Raw genomic sequence first — 16,016 nt, 5'->3', positions numbered from 1 at the left:
CCCTACCTTGAAAAACCAAAAATATTTTAAAAATAAAAAACAAAATTGTTGAACAAGATTATGTATGGCAGGACTGGAGAAATGGCTTAGTGGTTAAGGCACTTGCCTGTAAAGCCTAAGGACCCAGGCTCAACTCTCCAGATCCCACATAAGCCACATGCACAAAGGTGAGACTAGCGCAAGGTTGCATATGTCCACTAGGTGGCACAAGCATCTGGTGTGTGATTATAATGGCTGAGGACCTGGCATGTCAATTCTCATTCATTCTCTGTCAAAAAATATATATATTTATAGAAATGTTTTTTTCAAGGAATTTTTTCAAAAGATGTAAACTTACATAAATATATACAATATTTACTGAATATTTTGGGAAATGAATAGACTTTCAAAGCTTAATAGTATCATAATTATGGAAAAACATTGAACTTTCAATTTCATCAGGAAGAGGAAACCTACTCTATACTTTCCCCATTCACTTATTTCATTTCAAGCTCTGACAAATATAGAAAATGTTGTTACACTCACCTCCCATTACAGGGACCAACACCCAACCAGACACAGCTTATGGAAAGAAGGGAGTTTTTCCGGCTTACAAATCCCAGGGGAACATCATCAATGGTGAAAGAAGCTTACTCATTTCCATGGATCTAAGCAGACAGACACCACCAAATAGCCAGCAAACACCAACACCAGCAAGCACAAACCACCAGAGCTCAAACTTCTCTGAACACACCTAGTAGGGCTGGGCTCCAATCCACCCCCAACACACACCTTAGGGCTGGACTTTATGGATCTGCTCCAAGTGTCACTTCCCTTTATGACAGGGATTTGCTGGCTAGGGGCTTATCTATGAAGTTAAATCAAACATGACAGTCTATGGGGCCAAACATTCCAATTACCACAATTGCCAAAAACACATTCTTTCCAGGGAAAAAATTCGAAGGGGGCCAAAAGTAGTTCATTGTCTCCTTCCTTCCTTCCTTCCTTCCTTCCTTCCTTCCTTCCTTCCTTCCTTCCTTCCTTCCTTCCTTCCTTCCTTTCTTTCTCTTTCAAGAGGTTCTTGCTATAAAACCCTATTTATTCTTAAACTCACTATGTAGTACAAGCTGGTCTCAAACTCACAGAAATCCTTTCTGCCTCAGCTTCCCATGTACTGAGATTATATGTATGAGCCACCATGTCTGGCTTTTTAGAATATCTTTTAATCATGTAAATATTTAAATCCAACCCATATTTGAATCTTCGAAGTATTTTAAGAAAATATTACAAAATAAATCACAACATGCAATCACCAACATTAGCTTTCATAGTACCTAGAAAACTGCATCACAGAATCTATGATTCATTTTCATGAACATTCCTTAATGCCACAACTTTAAACCTCTTCTCCATCATAATTTTAACCCAAACAAACATAGAAGAGACACATTCAAAGTTCCAGTAATTTCTGAAGAACATTATATCCTTTAACTACATGTTTGAATTTTAAAATCATATGATGTAAAACCGACTGAAGATTCTAAAACTTCTCTTCAAAAAACCAGTGTTTAAGCACATTATATTTATGTAGCATTCATGAAAACACACATGCACAACACATAGCATCTACTGAATCCGAATAGAACCAGTATGAAGACCAACAGCTAATTCTAGTTCCATTTACCTGACTGAGAAGCACTATGGGACTCTGTGACAAAGGCTCAGGAGAAGTTGACAATCTGCCAAAAGCCTCAAAGATGTATAGAATTTTCATCATAAAGCAGACCTCTTCTTATCCCGCCTTCATAGAATTAGAACACGTTGTGCCCTACCTTGACCTTGCCCATGCGCCTGCTGACTCCCGAAGACCACGACCACCATCAGCAGCCCCAGAGTCCATGTCCACACCCTTCCAGTGTCACTTCCTCGTCTTCTGGCCATTGCATTTTAAACTCTGTATATTGAGAAGGGTGGATGAGAAAAGAGTAATAAATTACATTCTTAAAGAACTGTATTACCATTCAAATCTCTTTTCTATACACATTGTGCATTCACAAGCTATCTTGCTTACAAGGACACACATTTAAAAATCATGTCTCCCTTTGGTATTCTCAGGCTGATGGTTAATAGGAAAACCCATTCATCTTTAACCTCATTCTAAACATTCATCACAATGATATTTTTAATACCATTTTTCAAAATACACCATTAGCCTATGAATATTTAAAAAGTACTGCCAAAATATTTATTGAAATTCAATCAAGCAAAAAATTGCACACAGACACAATTTCTTTGTAATTTAGGCAAATTGATGTACTAAAAACACCATGCTGTCTCCATACATGTATACAAAAGTGAGTATTCAAACACTTATGTAATCTTATTTTGACTTAAATAGTATTTTAGTTATAATATGTTATAATAATTCTATTAAAGTTATATTATAACTTTGCCATAGTGATTTATAAGCCACAAAACAAATTATCTATGTTTAAAATTAAGAATAAAATTATCAGGCTGGAGAGATGGCTTAGCAGTTAAGGCTCTTGCCTGAAAAGCCAAAGGACCCAGATTCAATTCCACATAAGCCAAATGTACAAGGTAGCATAAGCATCTGTCATTCATTTTCAGTGGCTGGAGAATAAACTTATGGAAATCATTAAAATATTATAATACAATTCCAAGTATTTAATTTATAAAAATTCTTTTGAACTTCATGTATTCAGATATGTACATCAATTTGCCTACATGTGGCAAAATATATTACATGTTCATTTTTTTTGGTAGATGTTCATTTTGATATTATTTTTCATACTAATAAAAACCTTAAAGTAAACCAGGTGTGGTGGCACATGCCTTTAATCCCAGTACTCGGGAGGCAGAAGTAGGAGGATCAACATGAGTTTAAGGCCACCCTGAGATGGCATAGTAAATTCCAGGTCAGCCTGGGCTAGAGTGAGAGCCTACCTTGGGGGGGGGGGACCTTAAAGTACTCACTAAAGAAACATTACAAATATACACATTTGAAGATATGTGACAATTTAAATGAATAAACTAGAGCTACATATAACATAAATAATTGATGTAAGCATGTGAAATTGTTAAAATAACATACTACTTGTAAGCTAAAATATAATGCAGCATTACTATAATTTGCGAGAGCTACAACCACTTTAGGTTTAAAGTTTGAAATGACAAGGTTGCATGTAAATAAGCAGTTATCATTAAGAATTTTTAAATTAGAGATTGTTCCTATCATAGTTTAGATATGAAATATCTCCCCACCAAGAATTTGCAAGATCTCAAGAATATTAACTTAATCAATGGATTAATCCACTGAAGAACTCATTGCTAAATGGGCTGTAAGAAGATACAACTTTTGACAAAGTAGGTCCCTGGAGACTTCCTCCTTCTCCCTCTTCCATGGGAACGCTTCCTTGTCATACTTGTCTGCCATCATACTGTCTTATACCAGCACTTAGAGCCAGCCAGTCAGGTACTGAAACTATAGAATCTGTGAGGCTAAGTAACTCATCCCCCCTTCAGTTGATTTGCAAGTATTTTGTCAGAGTAAGAAAAAATGATTAATGCAACTGCTAAATCTCACTTTGTTCAAACAGCAAAACATGTAGCTAAGGGAAATTACTAGAATAATGTCTTTATCCATAATGCTACATAGAGCCAGGTGTGATGGCACATGTCTTGGGAGGCAGAGGTAAGGGGATTGCTGTAAATTCAAGGCCAGCCTGGAACTACAGAATGAGTTTCAGGTCAGCCTAGACTAGAATAAAACTCTGCCTTGAAAAATAGCCAAGTGTTATATCATCACAATTAAGAAATGTGCAAGCCAAGGCATTTGCCTGTGAAGCCTAAGGACTCAGGTTCAATTCCTTAGGATCCACCTTAGCCAGATGCACATGCATCTGGAGTTCTTTTACAGTGGCTAGAGGTCCTGGCACACCCGCTCTCTCAAATAAATAGTCTTTTTAAAAAAAGAAAAAGAAAAGAAATGTGCAAGCTGGGACAATGACCCAGCAGTTAAAGATGTTTGCTTGCAAAGGCTTCTGACCACAGCAATACCCATCCCACAAAGTGGCACAGGCATCTGGAGTTCATTTGTAGTAGGCACAGGCCTTGGTACATACATTCATTTTTTTTCTCTTTTTCTATCTCTCTCATAATTAAAAACACTTGAAAGAAATTCAGTCACCCAGTTCTCCTTTTCCCTTTTTCCTACATCAAGATGGTTATAATCACCAACTTTTCAATACTTCATTTCAGATCCATAGTACCATAGGGAAAATTTAATTATCATGTAACTCAATATCCTCTATCTTCACATTAAATGAAGCAGCAAACATTTCAAAAATGAGTAATATCAACGTGAAAATGATAGTACTAATGCTTAAATTCACTATAACATTGATTATTTTATTGTACTAAAAGATCTACATTCTTGAATTTTCACAGAAATTCTATGAATTTCACAATTGAGGAAACTGGTATTTATGGGGGAAAAAAAAAACAAGCCCCTACCCAGGTGTTTAGTGGTACCCTCGTTATAATTTAAGCAAAACTAAGGTGACATCAGACCTTGCACAACTACTCAATAAGCATGGATTTCTAGATTGTTCTACTGTAGTACAGAACTGTTCTAAAAATGAATTTAAGAGGAAAACCTTTTTCACATATAAAATCACAAGGAATTGATCCCAACTAAACACCTTCAAATTACAAGTCATTAGAACCTAAAAAATTAGTACATTCATTCCTAAAATTCCCATTTTCATAGTTAACTGTGGTGCTCATAGTCAATATTAAACACATATCCACTCCCAAAATACAGACCAGTGTTGTGTTTTACTTTGTATGTAAAATGTCCCCCTTGCGTTTTTGAACATTTGATCCACAAAAGCGCTCTTTGGAAAGGTTGTGAAACCTTTGGAAGATGGAGCCTATACAGAGGGGGGCAGGCCATGAGGTTTTATAGCCCAGCTCCACTTCCTATTTATTTGCTGCTTCCTGATTACATCAGCAATGTGACTAGCTGGCTTCCCAGTCCTGCCACCACCAACTCTACCCTCTGGAACTTTTAGGCGATATGAAGCCTCCCTTCCTTAAGTTGTTTCAAGTATTTGGTCACAAACAAATAGAACTAAGAGCTAGCATTGAATAAGAATGAATATCGATCTTTTCCTCTGCTTAGTCTCGGTGGGCCGCGCTGGGACAGCCCGCTGGCCTCAGCCCTGCACCAAGTCCTCCGCAGCTGCCCTCCGGCCAGCCACAGGCAACTCGATGGTGAGAGAAGAGATGTCTCTGCGAAACCGGCTGTCAAAGTCCAGTGAAAATCATGAGCAAGATGAAGACCAGAGAAGTTGCACAAAACAGTTCCAGGAGTCACACAGAAATGGTCGAATTGATATGAAACAAAGAGGAGACTGTTGGCAGCAGAGGCAGAGGTATTGAAGCCACTTTTCCTGAAGGAAGTTGGTAGTCACTTTGATGACTTTGTGACCAATCTCATTGAAAAATCTGCATCGCTGGACAATGGTGTGTGTGCTCTCAACTTTTTCCATTCCTGAAGAATTGAAAAGCAACCATAGAGCTAAAGATCTGAGAGCACCTCCAGAACAAGGGAAGATTTTCAGAACGATTTATCACATGTTCATTGCCCTCATCATCCTTATCCTCAGCACACTTGTAGTAGATTGAATTCAAGCACAAGCCTTCCTTCCTCAATGTAATCTTGTGGCTTATGCTTTTGGCAAACTTCCTACTGTTATCTGGACATGGTGGAGCATTTTCCTATCTACACTTGCAATTCCCTATTTCCTGTTTCAACATTGGGCCAATCGGCTACAGCAAGAGTTCTCACCCACTGATCTATTCTCTTCCTCGTGGCCTCCTTTTCATACTCCTCCAGCTTGGAATTCTAGGTTTTGCACCAATGTATGTTGTATTAACATATGCACTGCCACCAGTGCCCCGCTTCATTGTTATACTTGAGCAGATTCGTTTGATAACGAAGGCTCATTCCTTTGTCAGAGAATGTGCCACGGGTACTGAATGCAGCCAAGGAAAAATCAAGCTCGGTTCCAATACCCACAGTCAACCATACTTGTACTTCTTGTTTGCTCCTACCCTTATCTACTGTGACAACTATCCCAGAACTCCTATAAGATGGGGTTATGTTGCTATGCAATTTTTACAGATGTTTGGTTACCTGTTTTATGTGTACTACATCCTTGAAAGGCTCTGTGCCCCATTATTTCAGAATATCAAACAGAAGCCCTTCAGTGCTTGCGTTCTGGTCCTGTGTGTATTTAATTCCATCTTGCCAGGTGTGCTGATGCTGTTCCTTTCTTTTTTTGCCTTTTTGCACTGCTGGCTCAATGCCTTTGCTGAGATGTTATGCTTTGGTGACAGGATGTTTTATAAGGACTGGTAGAATTCTACATCGCACTCCAACTACTACAGGACCTGGAATGTGGTGGTCCATGACTGGCTCTACTACTATGCTTACAAGGACCTCCTCTGGTTTTTCTCAAAGAGGTTCAAATCTGCTGCCATGTTGGCTGTGTTTGCTCTGTCAGCTGTAGTACATGAATATGCCCTGTCTGCTTGGGCTATTTCTACCTAGTGCTCTTCATGTTCTTTGGAATGGCCTTTAACTTCATTGTCAATGATAGTCGGAAAAGGCCAAGTTGGAACATTGTGGTATGGGCTTCCCTTTTCTTGGGTCATGGAGTCATTCTGTGCTTCTATTCTTAATAGTGGTATGCACATCATCACTGTCCTCTGAAAAATCCTACATTTATGGATTATGTCCGGCCTCATTCCTAGACTTGCCGCTATGTTTTTTATAAGTGTGGACTTTGTTCTCTTCCTTGCCTCGGAAGATTTGCTATCACGCCAGACGTGGTGACAGCTGGTTCCAGTGAAGTTGTGTGTGTTACCTGGATGACTCTTGCCTTTCCAAATGGATCACTCCATTCCTATCTCACCTGAAGCTGAGCTGCCAGAAAGTCACTTAGCTGGGTTTTGTTTTGTTTCCTTTGTAGGAGAAGATTGAGTAAGAGCTGAGGTAATGGTCAATTTTGGTTGGGTCATCTCAGCTCCAGCCTTGATAATTATTTTTTATCCTTAATTCCATCCAGTCAGAGACTTCTTGGCTATTGAATTAGCCAAAACTTTTATGAATAACTCCTTTAAGTACCTCTGGTTTAGTACTTTTTTATGCACCCTATTGAAAGATGCTATTTAAATATGCAATTGGAAAAGAAAATAATATGAAGTAATTTTGCTATTTCTAGTAGAAAGCAGGAAATATGTCCTTTCCAAAGATGATCTGTTTCTGCACTCTGCTTTGTGTCTTTTTGTAATTGATGTTTTGCTTCACTGTGGTGCCGGGGATGGACCCCAGAGCCTCGTTCTGTGGCGGTGCTCTTCCACTGAGCCACACCCACCTCAGGCACTACGTTGTAGTTTCTCAAAAGTTTACTTCTGCTCAAGTTGTTTATTAACTGCCTTTTAGTGACATAACTCGAGAATTCAAGGTAATGTATTTTGAGGAATCAGAAGTAGAAAGAGAAAAATGAAAACATTTCCTCTTAGAACTCCAACTCCAAATGTAATTTTTAAAATATTTTCTGAGCCAGTCACGTGTTTTTAATTATTCTGTCATAGAAGTTACATGGAAGAATATTTGTCCTGAGGTAGGGTCTTGTAATGTAACCTAAGCTGACCTTGAACTTGCTATATAGCCATGCTGGCCTCAAACGTGTGATATTCCTCTCCCAACTTCCTAGGTGCTAGGGTTATAGGAATGTTCCACCACACCTGGCTAAATTGTTTTTTTAACTTTAAGGTTATAACTTCTTTGAAGCTATTTCGAAGTATCCTTGGTGCCATTATAATTTTGTCTAATAAATATTGACTTACTCTGTTATTTTGCAGACTAGTGAGTCTACAATGTAAATAAATATTAATCACCTCCATTGATACTAATGTGATCAGTAAGAACCCAGAAGCTGGCTTCTGAAGCATCTTCTCAATTGCTGTATTTTTAACAGTATATTTTTTAATGAAATTAATATGTGGTCAATTTAAAAAAAATGAGTATCAAAGTTTTTTTTTTAATTTTTTTTTATTTATTTGAGAGTGACAGACACAGAAAGACAGAGGGAGAGAGAGAGAATGGGCACGCCAGGGCTTTCAGCCTCTGCAAACGAACTCCAGACGTGTGCGCCCCCTTGTGCATCTGGCTAACGTGGGACCTGGGGAACCGAGCCTCGAACCGGGGTCCTTAGGCTTCACAGGCAAGCGCTTAACCACTAAGCCATCTCTCCAGCCCTGAGTATCAAAGTTTTGCCTGGTTAAGTGGATATGGGGCTGGAGAGGAAGATTTTGCTAAGAATCAACTATAATGGGGTCTGAGTGTTGGATGATGTTTCCTGGGGATACATGAACAAACGTGTGTTCATCCCAAATATGACACTAGTAACAGACTAAAGAAGTGATTCTACTCAAGTCTAACTTGGTGAACCAATGATTTTATTGAAATTACTTACAGGACCATTGGTGATACATTAGCAGTATACCAATGTTTGTCAACTTATATGTACAAGTATACTCTCACTACTTATTTTAGATACTTGTTTTTTGTAATCACCATGTAATTTTTTGTCACATCACAAAAATTTATTCTCTGCATTTAAGTCACCCATAATTAAATTTGCAAATCTAATTTCATGTACTATTCCATTTACTAATTAGTTTTATAAGTTTATTTTATCTTTTTCCTTCTGCTCACTTGTATACAGTAGTCATTAAAAAGGCATAGTTGGCTAGAGGACATAATCCTAGTAGAGTAATGACCATTTTGTCTGGCTAAATGCGTACATTATGCCCACCAAATTGCCTTCTAAGCACTGCATGTTTTACACCCATATATTAATAATACTTTTGGGGGGCTGGAGAGATGTCTTAGCAGTTAAGTGCTTGCCTGTGAAGCTTAAGGACCCTGGTTCAAGGCTCTATTCCCCAAGACCCACGTTAGCCAGACGCACAGGGGGGCACATGCATCTGGAGTTTGTTTGCAGTGGCCAGAAGCCCTGGCGCACCCATTCTCTCTTTCGCTCTCTATCTAGCGCTCTCTCTCTCTCTCTCTCTCAAATAAAATAAAAAATGAAAAAAAATTTAAAAATACTTTTTTGGGCAAAGCAGCTTTTCTTTTCAGATATAAGTGACCACTGGGATGACTCAAAACTCACCATAGTGCTAAGAAGTGATAGTGGAGTGTTCAGTGCTCATGAAACATTTCACAACTTCCAAGGCTTAGGGACCATGGCACAAGAGGTGGTAGTGAGAATGTAATAGCCCAATGAAGAGGAGGGATGCTTTGCAATACTGTCTTCCAGGCACAAAATGGCTGTGATATTCATCACCTCACAGTGCCTGACACTACCTAAGACTTTCATAACAGGAGGAAAATAATGACATCAAAATAGAAAAGACACTAATTAGAAAGTAGGGATTCAATGGAGAGTGTGTTAGGGAGGGGAAAATGGAGGTGGCAGGCAGGATTTGTTATGGCTTATTGTCTATACTTAAAGAAAGTGCTAACAAAGTTTTTTAAAGGCATAGTTTTAATAAATAAATAAAATAAAAAGACATAGTTTTTACTATTCTATATGAAGGAAGTATGTGAAAAAACTTAAACTGTCTTCAGGAAATACTGGCAACAGAACATCATTTGCAATATATATTTTAGAAAAAATGTTAAAGAACATATGGTGTTCAACATGTTTTTATAATGAAAGGAAGGTAGCCTTCCTCTCTAAATTCAATGCATTTATTTGTTTTCCTGAAAGAAATACGAATATACAAAAAGCATGCTAGATGAGCCAGAAAATAAAGTAACATTTACTATGATGACATGCTACTGACTGCTCTCCTCTTTTGAAGTGTTTTTATAGTGCAATTCTTTTAATTTTATTTCAGACAGAGAAAGAGGCAGACAGAGAAAATGGGTGCACCAGGGCCTCTGGCCACTGCAAATGAACTGCAGTTGCTTGCACCACCTTGTGCATCTAGTTTACATAGACCCTGAGGAAATCAAGCCTGAGTCCTTTGGCTTTGTGGGCAAGCAAGCACCTTAACCACTAAGCCATCTCTCATTTTATTCCTAAGAAAATAAAACTAAATGAAGGTTGTGTACGTTAACTTGTGCCTGTTACTCTTGAACTTTCTGATTAAATCCTAAGGCATGAATAGCTGGGCTCACAATTGTGCTTACCTTCCCATAAAGCCATTTTGATATGCAGTGAGCACACAGATTAGGACTTTTGACTGGTAATGGCTGTGTAATCCTATTTTATTCAACTGTGTTCATCTTGGTTTTTCAAGTGTTTATGTCAACAGAAGAGAGTAGACCTTTGCAATATACTGTGTGTTTCAGTCAGCTTCATGTTGCTGGAATGAACCTCCAGACCATACTGGTTATGGAAATAAGGGATTTATTTGAAGCTTACAGATCCAGGAGAAGTTTCATAATGGTGGAAGAAGCTGGTACCCTTTCATAGGTCCATGAAGAGAGGTCCCACCACCAGCACCACAAAGCAGGCACATTCAGGAACTCCAGGCAGAGCTCCAGCACTCTGTTTATTTTTTGTCTGGAATTCAGATTCATCTCCAAACACACCTTAGGGCTGGACCCTAGGGTCTACCCACAGTGACATTAACGTACAAGCTTGAATAAAATTCCTGACTCTATTGGGGGACAACCATTCAAAATACCACACTGTGCATTATGTGTATTCTTATATAATAACAAAGTTAGTTTGGTTATCCAAGAATTTTGAAGCAACAAGCTGTAAGGATGGTGTTATAGTGTTCTGATTTTCCATAAGTCATCTCCAGAATGTTACTCTGTCTGACGGAACCCACAGTGATACCACCAGGTATAAGGCATCCTTTATATCCATTACAGGAATTTAAAGGCTATTGAACACCTGGCATAAAAGCGGGGGAAAGCTTCCAGGTATTAGAGACACTTGAATGACAAATCACCTCTGGGATATGCATAGCCAACTAGCTTTAAAAACTCTTTTGCCCACTCCTCATGGGTCTCTACTCACATATTGTTTTATTCATCACCAGCCTAACACCCAGCCTACATATGGTATATATAAAGTCAGTTCTTAAACTATGTATTTCTACAATACAAAAGTAATGCTTTCAAACTTGCTACTTTGTTGCTCTCTAGGCAGGATGGCTCCAAATATCCTCCAGTATCAGCTTTTAGGAAGAAGCTATTCTCAGTATACATTCTTGTAAGTCCCCTTCTCAGCAGTAGGAAGGTCTATGAAAGTGCTTTTCCAGTGAGAGATGGGCTGTGCCAAGTGAGCCTCCAGGTTGATGCTCCTATCGCTTTACTCCATTCTAATACATCTTCTCTGAACACTTAAGACTAATGACCAAATCATAAAATGAGATCAGGAAGTGACCACAGCTCTCAAGTCTTCCATTCTTCTCAGCATATTATATGAACACAATCTAAACCAGAAAATTTAGTACTTGAGTTCCAGTTATTAACATTGATTTCCTTCAATGGGAAATTTTCATTAGAAGACCTCACATAATGAACATTCAATAATAACTTAGATTAAGATATATAACAGAGTTTCACTTTGACATTGTCCTTAGACTAGGAGCACTGAGTCACTTCCAAAAGTTTTATTTTTTGAGACAGAGCCCAAATTGGCTTCAAACTTGCTATTCAGATGAGGATGACCTTGAGTTTCTTATCCTCTTGTGTGGTAGTTTTAATAGCCATCCCTAATAGATTCAGGAGTTTATTAAAGCTTCTTAGATTTCTAGCCACCTGGCTGGTTATGTCACTGGGCAGATCCTGGATTTTAGCCCTAAGGTGTGGTGGTGGATTTAGAATTCCAGTGTAGATATATACAAAGTAGCTGAGTTCCTCCTGGAGTTCATGAAGTGTGCTGTGTGATGTGGCTTTGGGGTTTTTGGCCTTGTGGATTCCCTCTCTCCCTCCCTGCCTCTCTGCCTCGACCTGTGAAAGTGGGCCAGCTTTTTCTGCCATTATGGAATTTCTACTCTATCTTTAAAAAAAAAAAAAATCCCTTCCTTCATAATGTTTGCCTCAGTGACATGAAGCTGTCTATTGCATCCTACCTCAACCTCTTAAGTACTAGAATTTTAAGCATGCAGCACTACACTTATTTTTTAAAACTTCTGTTAATAATTTTGATACACATACACAATGAATTTTGATCATAAGCTATTACTATTACCTTCTCTTGTGCTTGCCATCACACTTTCACTGAACCCCTTTTTTAACTCCTCTCACTTCTCATTTGATGTCCTTTCCCATTCCTATAATGTCCACAAAGGACCTATTATTTTACAGATTTTGTGCAGGTAACTACATTGACTGTGAGGTGCTTGTGGATTCACAGCCACTTCATGGCCAGTAGACAACATTACACAGCAGTTCTTAAAATCCTTTGGCTCCTACATTCTTTCCATCCCTTTTGCAATGTTCCTGAGCCTGAGAAGACATGGAAATGTCTTATTTAGCTCGAAGTATTCAACTCCTCTGTCAGCTTCTCTGACAAAGGTGAGAACAGCACTAAGCTATGGGCATAAACATAAATATTTAGAGGGCAATTTAACGAGTCTAACATATCCATTTAGCAAAATATTAGTAGCTTCCCTCCTAGGAGCATGAATTCCCTCCTATAGAACAGGATTTAAATCCAATCAGAAAGCAGCTAGATACCACAAGCATACCTTGCCTGGTGGGTCAGTTCTGCAGCTTGTACAGTTTATCGCTGTTTAATTAGATGGGTTGTATTGATGAAAATTTCTAACTTAACTAAGCCCAAACTAACTGGTCTTGAATTGGAGTATCCAAAGCCTAGTAGAATCCAATATAGCATTGCCATGTATAAAAACTGTATTTTGTGTAGATATATCCAAATATCTTTAGAAATTTTGTTGTCTCAATAAACTAAAATATGGAGACCAGAGTATCACTCAAGGCCACCAGGATTCAGAATAAAGGGCCCAGGCAATGACAGCAATCTTGAAGGCTAACTATTTTTTGAACAAATTATTACTTTACATCTTAGTTTAATTTTTGGTAATTAAAAAAACAGTTTCCCATGCAAACTACAAAGTATCAAAATTGTATTATGTAATTAGTGCAGGGGGATCTTAAAAGTCACTTGCCAATTGGCACCATTAATAAGCAGACACAAATAAATGTGTTATCTATTCTTTTCCTATATGTGATATGGAGGTGTTTTGCTTCAGGGTGACCCAAGGCAACTGGTATCACTGAGGCCATACTCAACCACAATCTCTAGGAGAAAGTCAGTGGAATACACATTAAAATTCACCCCCATGTGGGTTTTATTTTCATCTGATACATTTAACAGTTAATAAAAAAAAAATGTACTTATGGGGCTATGGCAAGTTCTGTTATCTCTAGTACCCAAGTAGATGCTGTGTTAATTCTAGGCCTTGGGAGGTAGAGAAAATGCAGCTTGCAGGCTGGCAAAATGGATGAGCTGAAATGTGAGCCCTGGGTTGAAATGAGGCTTTGCCTCAGTAAATAAGGTGGATAGAAATCAAGGAAGACACTTGATGTCAATCTCTGACTTCCTGCCACATGCATGGGACTTAACACACACACACACATGCACGCACTTACATACATGCATCCATATATATCTGAATACATATACACATGCTCACTCTAAAGCATACTTAATTGAAAATTATAGATGAAAGATTTCATAGAAATAGTCTTCCTCTACAAAAATCTCATTGTTTCTCAGATGTGGATCTGAATTGTTAATGTTTATATGTAAGTCAATAAGGGGTGTGGGAGTGAATCTACACTATGACAGAGAAACAAAAGGTGATGAGAGTGGGTGATGCAAAATGAAAAATGCATAAAAGCAGAAAGGAGGCTTTGATTGGGGGAGAGCACAATGGGGGAGAAAACAGTAAAGAAGGGCAAAAGGAAATAAAAATCAAAAACATAATGCACCCTAATTTTTTCTGTGCTCATTTAAAAAAGAAGTCTTTTGCACCTATGGTAGCTTTCATATAAAACGGCCCCCTTTGTGCTTATGATCAAGTTGCATATGGTGGTACCATTTGGGAAGTTCTATGGAGCCCTGCTGAGGGTGGACCTTAAGATGTGATTACCCAGCCCTGCTTGCCACCCAGCTCCCTCCTCTCTCCTCCTCCCTGCTAATGAAAAGGTGTGATGCCTGGCTGTCTGCCCCTGCCCTGATGTAACTGTAAAGCTATAGGCTGGAAAGAAACCACTTCCTTTCAGAGCTGCTTCTGATGAGGTGCTTTGTCCCATCAATGAGAAGGAAACTGCTCTTTTATCACAATGTTTTTTACAGACATACACCAAGAATGGTGACCTATCACCTCTGTAAAGTCTTCAGGTTTAGCAGTGGTAACTCACAAGTCTAGGAGCCAAGGAGACCAGGGCAGCCTCAAATCTAGAGAGGTCATTTTTCCTTCCAAACACTATCAAGTTTCTAAATAACGTAAAACCATTTTCACCAATCCAAGCAGTTTTGAAGTAAACTATGCCCAGAAAAGCTTCTCTGGCCTGTATCTATTTTCCTAAGGTAGGATGGAAAGAACTTTGAGATTTGGAAACCACATCATGTGATTCAAACTTTACTCCACTGGACTGAGAGCTCATTAAGTGATTCAAATATATGTCAGAAATTAAAGTAATTGGGCTGGAGAGATGGCTTAGCGGTTAAGGTGCTTGCCTGCAAAGCCAAAGAATCCAGGTTCAGTTTCCCCAGACCCACATAAGCCAGATACACAAGGTAGCAAGTGAGTCTGGAGTTTGTTTGCAGTGGCTGGAGGCCCTGGTGTGCCCATTCTGTCTAAAATAAATTAGTAAGAATTTACAGTAATGACAAGCTGAGGTAGAAAAGAAGAATGTTAGGGTCATTGTCCTGCTATTATGTACACTGTAGAGGGGAAATAGATACAGAAACTCCAACAGTGAGAGGATTCACTGCCAACTGTATTCATGTGCAAAGTTGAAGAAGGGATTAAATAAAAGCAATGGCATTGGCGGGGGGGGGAGACATACAGATGATCTTACTCTGGCTCATGCAAGAGTCTTGAGGGTGTGTGCATGCATGCACATGTAGCCACATATATACGTAAATTCTATTATGAATTATACTTAAACCACTTCTTTCACAATATGGTATATAAGCTAGTCAATAAGAATAATAAGCTAGTAACTTCTCATGCAGTAGGAAAAAATTCTTAAGAATAGAAACCAGAATGTTTAAGGGCCCTGATATGAGAAATATTTTGGTATATAGAACAAAGTGAAACCTGAATTCAGATGCAGTGGGGAAAAAAAGCAGAAAAAAAAATTGGCAAGTTATGTAACTACAGATCATTATTTGTAATGGTGATGAACATGGGGTTAGTATAATCACATCGAAAAAGTAGTAATAATTATAAGCTAATAGACATTTTTAAAGCATACTTTGATTTTTCTGTAGTACTCTAGTGTAAAGAATAAAATGCATAATGATTAGGGTGGAAAAGTAGAATAGGTAAGAAAGATGAAGTTTGGGCCTTAATTTCAGGTATAAATCAAAGTAAATGAAATGATCATGAATATATTTTAACCATATTTTAGTATGTACGTTCAATTTACATTTTCAGCATGTAGAAGAAAGATACTAAAGTGATTTGAAAACTTTCTGGCTTAGTTATCCGAGTAGTTGATGGTGCCACTTACAGATACCTGGAACACTAGGACATGATCCCTCTCAATTATCTACATTCTATTTTGATGTAAATCTTAGGTTCTAACAAAGAGTCTGAATCAGGCTCCAAAATTGGAAGTTATTAGCTATTTAGTATACACACAATATTTAAATCTTAGAGGAAGATGTATAGAATGAAAAGAATTAGAAACTGATAGAATGAATTGGAAACTC

At 38.2% G+C, this 16,016-nt stretch overlaps 2 pseudogenes; one reads left to right on the top strand and one right to left on the bottom strand.

Annotated features, from left to right (window-relative positions):
• LOC101618030 overlaps nucleotides 1-1,920 on the bottom strand; it is a 130,611-nt pseudogene extending 128,691 nt beyond the window's left edge.
• Nucleotides 1,921-5,274: 3,354 nt separating this feature from the next.
• On the top strand, nucleotides 5,275-6,987 carry LOC101593424 (annotated as a pseudogene).
• The last annotated feature ends 9,029 nt before the right edge of the window (nucleotides 6,988-16,016 follow it).

This window comes from Jaculus jaculus, chromosome 4 (genome assembly GCF_020740685.1).
Source record: "Jaculus jaculus isolate mJacJac1 chromosome 4, mJacJac1.mat.Y.cur, whole genome shotgun sequence".
Classification (NCBI taxonomy): Eukaryota; Metazoa; Chordata; class Mammalia; order Rodentia; family Dipodidae; genus Jaculus; species Jaculus jaculus.
Note: the sequence above shows the minus strand (reverse complement) of the source record. Positions and strands in the feature narration are given on the sequence as shown.